Here is an 8,934-nt window from a genome sequence, read left to right as displayed (position 1 = left end):
ATGAACAAACGGCCTGTGGTCACTATACAGTCTGGAAGGGCAAAAGAAGAAATTGGCATTTCTACAAAAACAAGAACTATATAATGTTATTTTAAGTAAGTAACCAAAAAATTAAATAATTTTTTTAAAGTTTAAAATTCACTTAAAAATGTAAATTTTAAGTTAAAAAATTTTAACCAAAAAACTTGATATTTTTCATATTTGGAACCATTCCATAATCCCAAGCATAAATGATTATATTTCTATCACTTGCTCTTAAGATTGTTTCATTTAATAGAGGTTGGGCATAATTGTTCTCTGCTGCTAATAGAACTGACTGACTTAGCTATAGGAAAATGTAAAATTAATTGGTTTATCCATTACAGTATTTTGCAGTTTATTTCATGATCCTGTGCTTAATACTTGCATAAATAGTAGATTACAAAATGCATTTTTATATCATTAGTATTGAATAATAATAATGCAAATAATTGACTTATAAATGATGTACAATTAATTGGTAGGTGATATTATATTATTAATATTTTTTCATTCTTGCAAAGCCTTAACAAAGTCATTAACATGTTAATATAAACTTGATCACCTTCCACTTATTTTCTCATGTGCTACCTACATGTACAAAACCTTATTCCTAAATGCATATTTTGTTCTGAAACTTGTCCTTTATATGTTGTGTATCACCATCTCTGGAGAGTTTTATCTGATTGATGTATAAATTACTTTTAATTTTACAGAATATTATTGTTATACTGAATTTATTATTATATAAATAACTTAATTTTACAGAATCATCTATCAACGCACATCCACAAGTTGAGGAGGAGGATGTGACCTTCCAGATGTCTGAAGTACTGAAACAGGCACCAAACAGGCCTGGTGGATCTAGGTACAAGGTAAAATAATTTAATTTTTTTTTTTTTTTTTTTTTACTAATTGTCCGATATATATATTTATATATATATATATATATATATATATATATATATATATATATATATATATATATATATATATATATACATATATATATATATATATATATATATATATATATATATATATATATATATATATATATATATATATATATATATATATATATATATATATATATATATATATATATATATATATATGTGTGTGTCGTACCTAGTAGCCAGAACGCACATCTCAGCCTACTATGCAAGGCCCGATTTGCCTAATAAGCCAAGTTTTCTTGAATTAATGTTTTTTCGACTACCTAACCTAACATTTTCAGCTACCTAACCTAACCTATAAAGATAGGTTAGGTTCGGTCATATATCTCTATAGTTTAGTAGCTCTGTGCACGTCAGGTGCTGTTTAATATACAGACCTACTCCTCCATTTGACCTAGTTTCTCTATCACATCTATATCACTTTGTGCTTTAGCCCTGGTGGAGCTTGGTCCACCAGGCTGTTGTTTGGAGAGGCCCGCAGATCCACATACAGTCTGCATATGATATACAGTCTGTTGATCAATTAAACTACAGTAGTTAGTTTTTATCATCCGAATGCACCAATATGTGTTCATTCTTCCCAGATGAAGGAACTAGGTAATATTCATCATCTGAATGCACCATCTGATGCTTTAACACACTCATGATACACGAGAGGTTTAAAAAACTTTTAAAACTTTTAAAACTTTTTGACCTATGTATTTAAAAGCAATTCTAAAGTTAAAAAGTGTAGCATAGGCCCCTCGCAGAATGTTCTTAATATGATCCTCAGGTTATAGTTTTCTATCTAAAACCACCCCTAGATCTCTTTCTTGATCAGAATTCTTTATAGATCTCAGTGGCTCGATCATAGAAACTGCTCTAAATCCTTGTTGGCCTGGATTGTGGAGGTCATTGGTCTCTATAAAACTAGTAATCTGACTCCTGATCACTCTCAAATAATTTTATTATGTGGGATGTTAGTGCAACTGGTCTATAATTCTTTGCCAATGCTTGTGTTGTGTTGTGTTGTTTTGGTAGTGATGTGCAATGTGTTGTTTTGGTAGTGATTCGTCCAGTTCTGGTAGTAGTGCGGTTGTTGTGTAGTGTAGTACTTGTGTGCTTGTTAATGACTTGTATTCCAGTCTTGTGGGTATCTCCTTTCCCCTACGGGCCAACTGCTTTGTTCTTACCTAGCATTTTGCTTTGTTTGGGTATGAATGTTTGTGTGCCGTATATTTTGCAAAATTTGCCATATATCTCATTATTTACTCCTCTGCCTAGCAACAAGTCTGTCTAATTATACTCATTAACTGTTTTTCAAAGTTCCCCATAGTGTCCTTTATTGAAATCGAGTTCATGAACCGTTTCAATGTTCTTATTTTCTTCTAGATTATATCTTAAAGTATATTTAAATGTTATTGTTATTATTGTTATTAAATGTTATTGTGACATTGCATTGCAATTGAGCTATGTTGTTTACCATACCGTTCATTTCGTGAGTATAAGTATAGATGCCACACTTGTGACAGGTAAAACCATGCCTTTTTTGAAAAACAGCACCGTCTGTTGCACGTAAGAGCAACCCACACTATATTATGTTGCGATATTATTTCAATATTTCCGATTGTATTGATAATTTGAATTTTCATAGATTTCAATTTATTTTCATTTCGATTTAATAATTTTGTGTGACATTGCATTGAAATTGAGCTGTGTTGTTTACCATACTGTTCATTTCATGAGTATAGTTTATTTTTTTATTTTTTTCATTTCATTTTTTTAGCTGTTCTTATTTTTCAGTGATGGGAATATCAGATCATTTGATGTTCCCAATTTTCTGATGGAAGCATCAGACCATTATAGAATGCATCGGATGAGGTAGTTTGGAATGGTGGGGAGGACGAGAGGGGGGTATGGTGGGGAAGACGAGGGGACAGAGGAGAGGGTAATGGTGGGGAGGACGAGGGGACTGGGGAGTTGGGGATGGTGGGGACAGGGGAATGCTGGGGAGGACAAAGGGACAGGTGAATGGGAGATGGTGGGGGAGGAAGAAGGACAGGCGAGGGGAAAATGGTAAGGAGGACGATGGGACAGGGAAGTGGGAATAGTGGGGATGATGTGGGGACAGGGAAGTGGGAAGGACGAGAGGACTGTGGAATGGGGAATAGCAAAGTGAATTATAATTATATATATTAATTAATTCTTATAAATTTCCAGAAGCCTGTATCAACACCCACACTAATGCAACTGAAAGAGATGTTGAGACAAGTATTGCTGATATGTTGAAGAACGCCCCAAACAAACTCGGTGGAAACAGATACAAGGTAAAGTTTGCCAATTTGCTGTAGTCTAATTCAATTTCTTTTTAGTAATCTTCGAGAACATTTATGCTATGAATAAGATAAAATAATGTAACTGATTTTGATTTATTTACTATTTATTATTTATTTACCGTTATTAGTATAATAGATCTCGTAATAATTTTGCAAAAATAATGGCATTTACTATTTTAAAAAGCTCGGGTGCAGGGGGGGGGGTTATGTAAAAGCCTGGTTTGTGCCTCGGAGAGGCTATGGGATCCAGTAAGATCGTCCTTCCTTTCCTCCCTAGAATCTGGATGTAGCAGGTGCTCAATTGTCAAAAGTGAAAAATTGGTTTTGTCTTCCGAATGCACCATTTGTGTAAATTTGCTAATAATCTTTTAAAAATAGTAAATGCCATTATTTTTGCAAAATTATTACGAGATCTATTATACTAATAACGGTTTGATAAAATACAGTAGACTGCCTACTGGATAATAGTTCCAGTCCACCTGTAGACAGGGATCTCACATCAGCTTGTATATTATACAAGGATAAGATTTGATAAATTCAGTTATTTGACTGAACACTGGCTCTGTTTAAATCAGAGATTTAAACATACATAGTCTAACCTAGCTCCATAACTAACAGCCATTAGCCATTAGCCATTCATGCACAGCCATCAGCTGGGCCATAGACCGGCAATTTTGCTTTTTTCCCAAGCCGGTCTGTTTTTTTTCGATGCCTCAGTGGCCCATGCACAGGTCCGTTCAAGGGGATTAAATAGCCGTTCTATGGCCCCAGGGTTTGTATTTTATCAAACTCTTATTAGAATAATAGATCTCGTAATAATTTTGCAAAAATAGTAGCATTTACTATTTTAAAAAGCTCGGGTGCAGGGGGGGGGGTTATGTAAAAGCCTGGTTTGTGCCTCGGAGAGGCTATGGGATCCAGTAAGATCGTCCTTCCTTTCCTCCCTAGAATCTGGATGTAGCAGGTGCTCAATTGTCAAAAGTGAAAAATTGGTTTTGTCTTCCGAATGCACCATTTCTGTAAATTTGCTAATAATCTTTTAAAAATAGTAAATGCCATTATTTTTGCAAAATTATTACGAGATCTATTATACTAATAACGGTTTGATAAAATACAGTAGACTGCCTACTGGATAATAGTTCCAGTCCACCTGTAGACAGGGATCTCACATCAGCTTGTATATTATACAAGGATAAGATTTGATAAATTCAGTTATTTGACTGAACACTGGCTCTGTTTAAATCAGAGATTTAAACATACATAGTCTAACCTAGCTCCATAACTAACAGCCATTAGCCATTCATGCACAGCCATCAGCTGGGCCATAGACCGGCAATTTTGCTTTTTTCCCAAGCCGGTCTGTTTTTTTTCGATGCCTCAGTGGCCCATGCACAGGTCCGTTCAAGGGGATTAAATAGCCGTTCTATGGCCCCAGGGTTTGTATTTTATCAAACTCTTATTAGAATAATAGATCTCGTAATAATTTTGCAAAAATAGTGGCATTTACTATTTTAAAAAGCTCGGGTGCAGGGGGGGGGGGGTTATGTAAAAGCCAGGTTTGTGCCTCGGAGAGGCTATGGGATCCAGTAAGATCGTCCTTCCTTTCCTCCCTAGAATCTGGATGTAGCAGGTGCTCAATTGTCAAAAGTGAAAAATTGGTTTTGTCTTCCGAATGCACCATTTGTGTAAATTTGCTAATAATCTTTTAAAAATAGTAAATGCCATTATTTTTGCAAAATTATTACGAGATCTATTATACTAATAACGGTTTGATAAAATACAGTAGACTGCCTACTGGATAATAGTTCCAGTCCACCTGTAGACAGGGATCTCACATCAGCTTGTATATTATACAAGGATAAGATTTGATTTACTTTTGTATTTATATGCATATATGCATTTATATGCATTATTCTCTAGAATAATAGATCTCGTAATAATTTTGCAAAAATAGTGGCATTTACTATTTTAAAAAGCTCGGGTGCAGGGGGGGGGGGGTTTGTGTAAAAGCCTGGTTTGTGCCTCGGAGAGGCTATGGGATCCAGTAAGATCGTCCTTCCTTTCCTCCCTAGAATCTGGATGTAGCAGGTGCTCAATTGTCAAAAGTGAAAAATTGGTTTTGTCTTCCGAATGCACCATTTCTGTAAATTTGCTAATAATCTTTTAAAAATAGTAAATGCCATTATTTTTGCAAAATTATTACGAGATCTATTATACTAATAACGGTTTGATAAAATACAGTAGACTGCCTACTGGATAATAGTTCCAGTCCACCTGTAGACAGGGATCTCACATCAGCTTGTATATTATACAAGGATAAGATTTGATAAATTCAGTTATTTGACTGAACACTGGCTCTGTTTAAATCAGAGATTTAAACATACATAGTCTAACCTAGCTCCATAACTAACAGCCATTAGCCATTAGCCATTCATGCACAGCCATCAGCTGGGCCATAGACCGGCAATTTTGCTTTTTTCCCAAGCCGGTCTGTTTTTTTTCGATGCCTCAGTGGCCCATGCACAGGTCCGTTCAAGGGGATTAAATAGCCGTTCTATGGCCCCAGGGTTTGTATTTTATCAAACTCTTATTAGAATAATAGATCTCGTAATAATTTTGCAAAAATAGTAGCATTTACTATTTTAAAAAGCTCGGGTGCAGGGGGGGGGGTTATGTAAAAGCCTGGTTTGTGCCTCGGAGAGGCTATGGGATCCAGTAAGATCGTCCTTCCTTTCCTCCCTAGAATCTGGATGTAGCAGGTGCTCAATTGTCAAAAGTGAAAAATTGGTTTTGTCTTCCGAATGCACCATTTCTGTAAATTTGCTAATAATCTTTTAAAAATAGTAAATGCCATTATTTTTGCAAAATTATTACGAGATCTATTATACTAATAACGGTTTGATAAAATACAGTAGACTGCCTACTGGATAATAGTTCCAGTCCACCTGTAGACAGGGATCTCACATCAGCTTGTATATTATACAAGGATAAGATTTGATAAATTCAGTTATTTGACTGAACACTGGCTCTGTTTAAATCAGAGATTTAAACATACATAGTCTAACCTAGCTCCATAACTAACAGCCATTAGCCATTCATGCACAGCCATCAGCTGGGCCATAGACCGGCAATTTTGCTTTTTTCCCAAGCCGGTCTGTTTTTTTTCGATGCCTCAGTGGCCCATGCACAGGTCCGTTCAAGGGGATTAAATAGCCGTTCTATGGCCCCAGGGTTTGTATTTTATCAAACTCTTATTAGAATAATAGATCTCGTAATAATTTTGCAAAAATAGTGGCATTTACTATTTTAAAAAGCTCGGGTGCAGGGGGGGGGGGGTTATGTAAAAGCCAGGTTTGTGCCTCGGAGAGGCTATGGGATCCAGTAAGATCGTCCTTCCTTTCCTCCCTAGAATCTGGATGTAGCAGGTGCTCAATTGTCAAAAGTGAAAAATTGGTTTTGTCTTCCGAATGCACCATTTGTGTAAATTTGCTAATAATCTTTTAAAAATAGTAAATGCCATTATTTTTGCAAAATTATTACGAGATCTATTATACTAATAACGGTTTGATAAAATACAGTAGACTGCCTACTGGTTTTACCTGTAATAAGGTTTGATACAGATGATTATGATTATGGTTTTGGCATAATGGAATACATGATGAAGGAATTATCAAAATTGACATTTTTATCAGGGGATATCCTGAATATTGTCAAAATGACGGAAACCCATATGTCAAAAACACATGGAGATATACCAATCCTGGAAGACATTCTTCCATCCCTACTTGAAACTGTTGAGCAGGTGGAAAGTCTGTCACATGAGCTAAAAGTTAACAGTGAATATAAAAAGAGTATGGTAAGTGTTGCTTAATTCTTTTAGCCTGAGTATGGTAAGTGTTGCTGAATTTTTTTAGCCTTGTACATATGTCTTTTGATTAGTTTTTTTGCAGATGAAGGAAGGTGGGGTGGCACATAATTGATTGTTCAGTGTTATGTTTAAGGTACAAATAAAACAAAAGCAAAAGTTACTCAAATTCGTTGATTTTTGTAATAGTTAAGAAGGAAAATATTTTAATGCTATTTATTTAATACAGTTGGAAATTAGAAAATCTAATGTTGAGATTGAAAGATATATATTATTCTCTATTACCTTACAGCTTATGCATTATTTTAACAGGTCCAGACGCTGTCTCAAATGGGCGGTGCAAGCTGTGGAGACACAGTGAGACGAATGATGAGGAGGATAGGGACCTATGGGGTCTGGTCTCAGTATTCACTCGTTGGGCGCAAGAGGAAACGTGTCTTCAAAACCTTGGATATTTGTAATGTAATAATAAGTACGTAAATTTGACATTTTTTTGGATTATATATATGTCTGCATGTATTATGTATTATACTTGCATGCTTGTTAATGACTTGTATTCTAGTCTTGTGGGTATCTCATTTCTCCTACGGGCCAAATGCTTTGTTCTTACCTAGCATTTTGCTTTGTTTGGGTATGAATGTTTGTGTACCTTCATTGTATATTTTGCAAAATTTGCCATATATCTCATTACTCCTCTGCCTAGCAACAAGTCTGTCTAATTATACTCAATAACTATTTTTCAAAGTTCCCCATAGTGTCCTTTATTGAAATAGAGTTCATGAACCGTTTCAATATCCTTATTTTCTTCTAGATTATATCTTAAAGTATATTTAAATGTTATTGTGACATTGCATTGCAATTGAGCTGCGTTGTTAACCATTCTGTTCATTTCATGAGTATATTTTATTTTCTATTTTTTCATATCATTTTTTTTATCTGTTTTTATTTTTCAGTGATGGGAATATCAGATCATTTGATGTTCCCATCAGAAAATTGGGAAAGTCAGATCTTTTGATGTTCCCAATTTTCAGATGGAAGCATCAGACCATCATGGAATGCATGGGATGAGGTAGTTTAGAATGGTGGGGAGGACGACAGGGGGGATGGTGGGGAAGACGAGGGAACAGAGGAGAGGGTAATGGTGGGGAGGACGAGGGGACAGGGGAATGGAGAATGCTGGGGAGGACAAAGGGGACGAGGGGACGGAGGAAGACTGGAGAACAGGGGAACACCTAAATAAAAGCCAACAATGTTATTACTCTGTGGCTTCTTGTCTCCTGACAAAAAGAATTATAATTATATATATTAATTAATTCTTATAACTTTCCAGAAGCCTGTATCAACACCCACACTAATGCAACTGAAAGAGATGTTGAGACAAGTATTGCTGATATGTTGAAGAACGCCCCAAACAAACACGGTGGAAACAGATACAAGGTAAAGTTTGCCAATTTGCTGTAGTCTAATTCAATCTCTTTTTAGTAATCTTTGTGAACATTTATGCTATGAATAAGATAAAATAATGTAATTGATTTTGACTAAATATGTAGATATATTTAATTTTCTGAGCACTAATAATGAAAGAAAACCAAAATAAGAGGTGGCTACTATCTCTAATAATGGGCTGGAATAATACAGGATATAATAATATATATATATATATATAAATATATATACATATATTTATATATATATATATTTATTTATATAAATATATATATGATATATATATTCTATTCTATTAGTCTATTCTATTCTATAGTTTTATATAGATTCT

General features: G+C 34.8%; 1 long non-coding RNA gene across 1 annotated transcript; it reads left to right on the top strand.

Moving 5' to 3' along the window:
* Window positions 1-782: 782 nt before the first annotated feature.
* Window positions 783-8,015, top strand: LOC138359085 (uncharacterized). The gene is made up of 3 exons (XR_011225751.1): window positions 783-893; window positions 3,177-3,283; window positions 7,470-8,015. It is a non-coding gene; the product is annotated as an uncharacterized lncRNA (long non-coding RNA).
* The last annotated feature ends 919 nt before the right edge of the window (window positions 8,016-8,934 follow it).

This window comes from Procambarus clarkii, chromosome 89 (assembly GCF_040958095.1).
Source record: "Procambarus clarkii isolate CNS0578487 chromosome 89, FALCON_Pclarkii_2.0, whole genome shotgun sequence".
Taxonomy (NCBI): Eukaryota; Metazoa; Arthropoda; class Malacostraca; order Decapoda; family Cambaridae; genus Procambarus; species Procambarus clarkii.
This window is presented reverse-complemented; position numbering and strand designations above follow the sequence as displayed.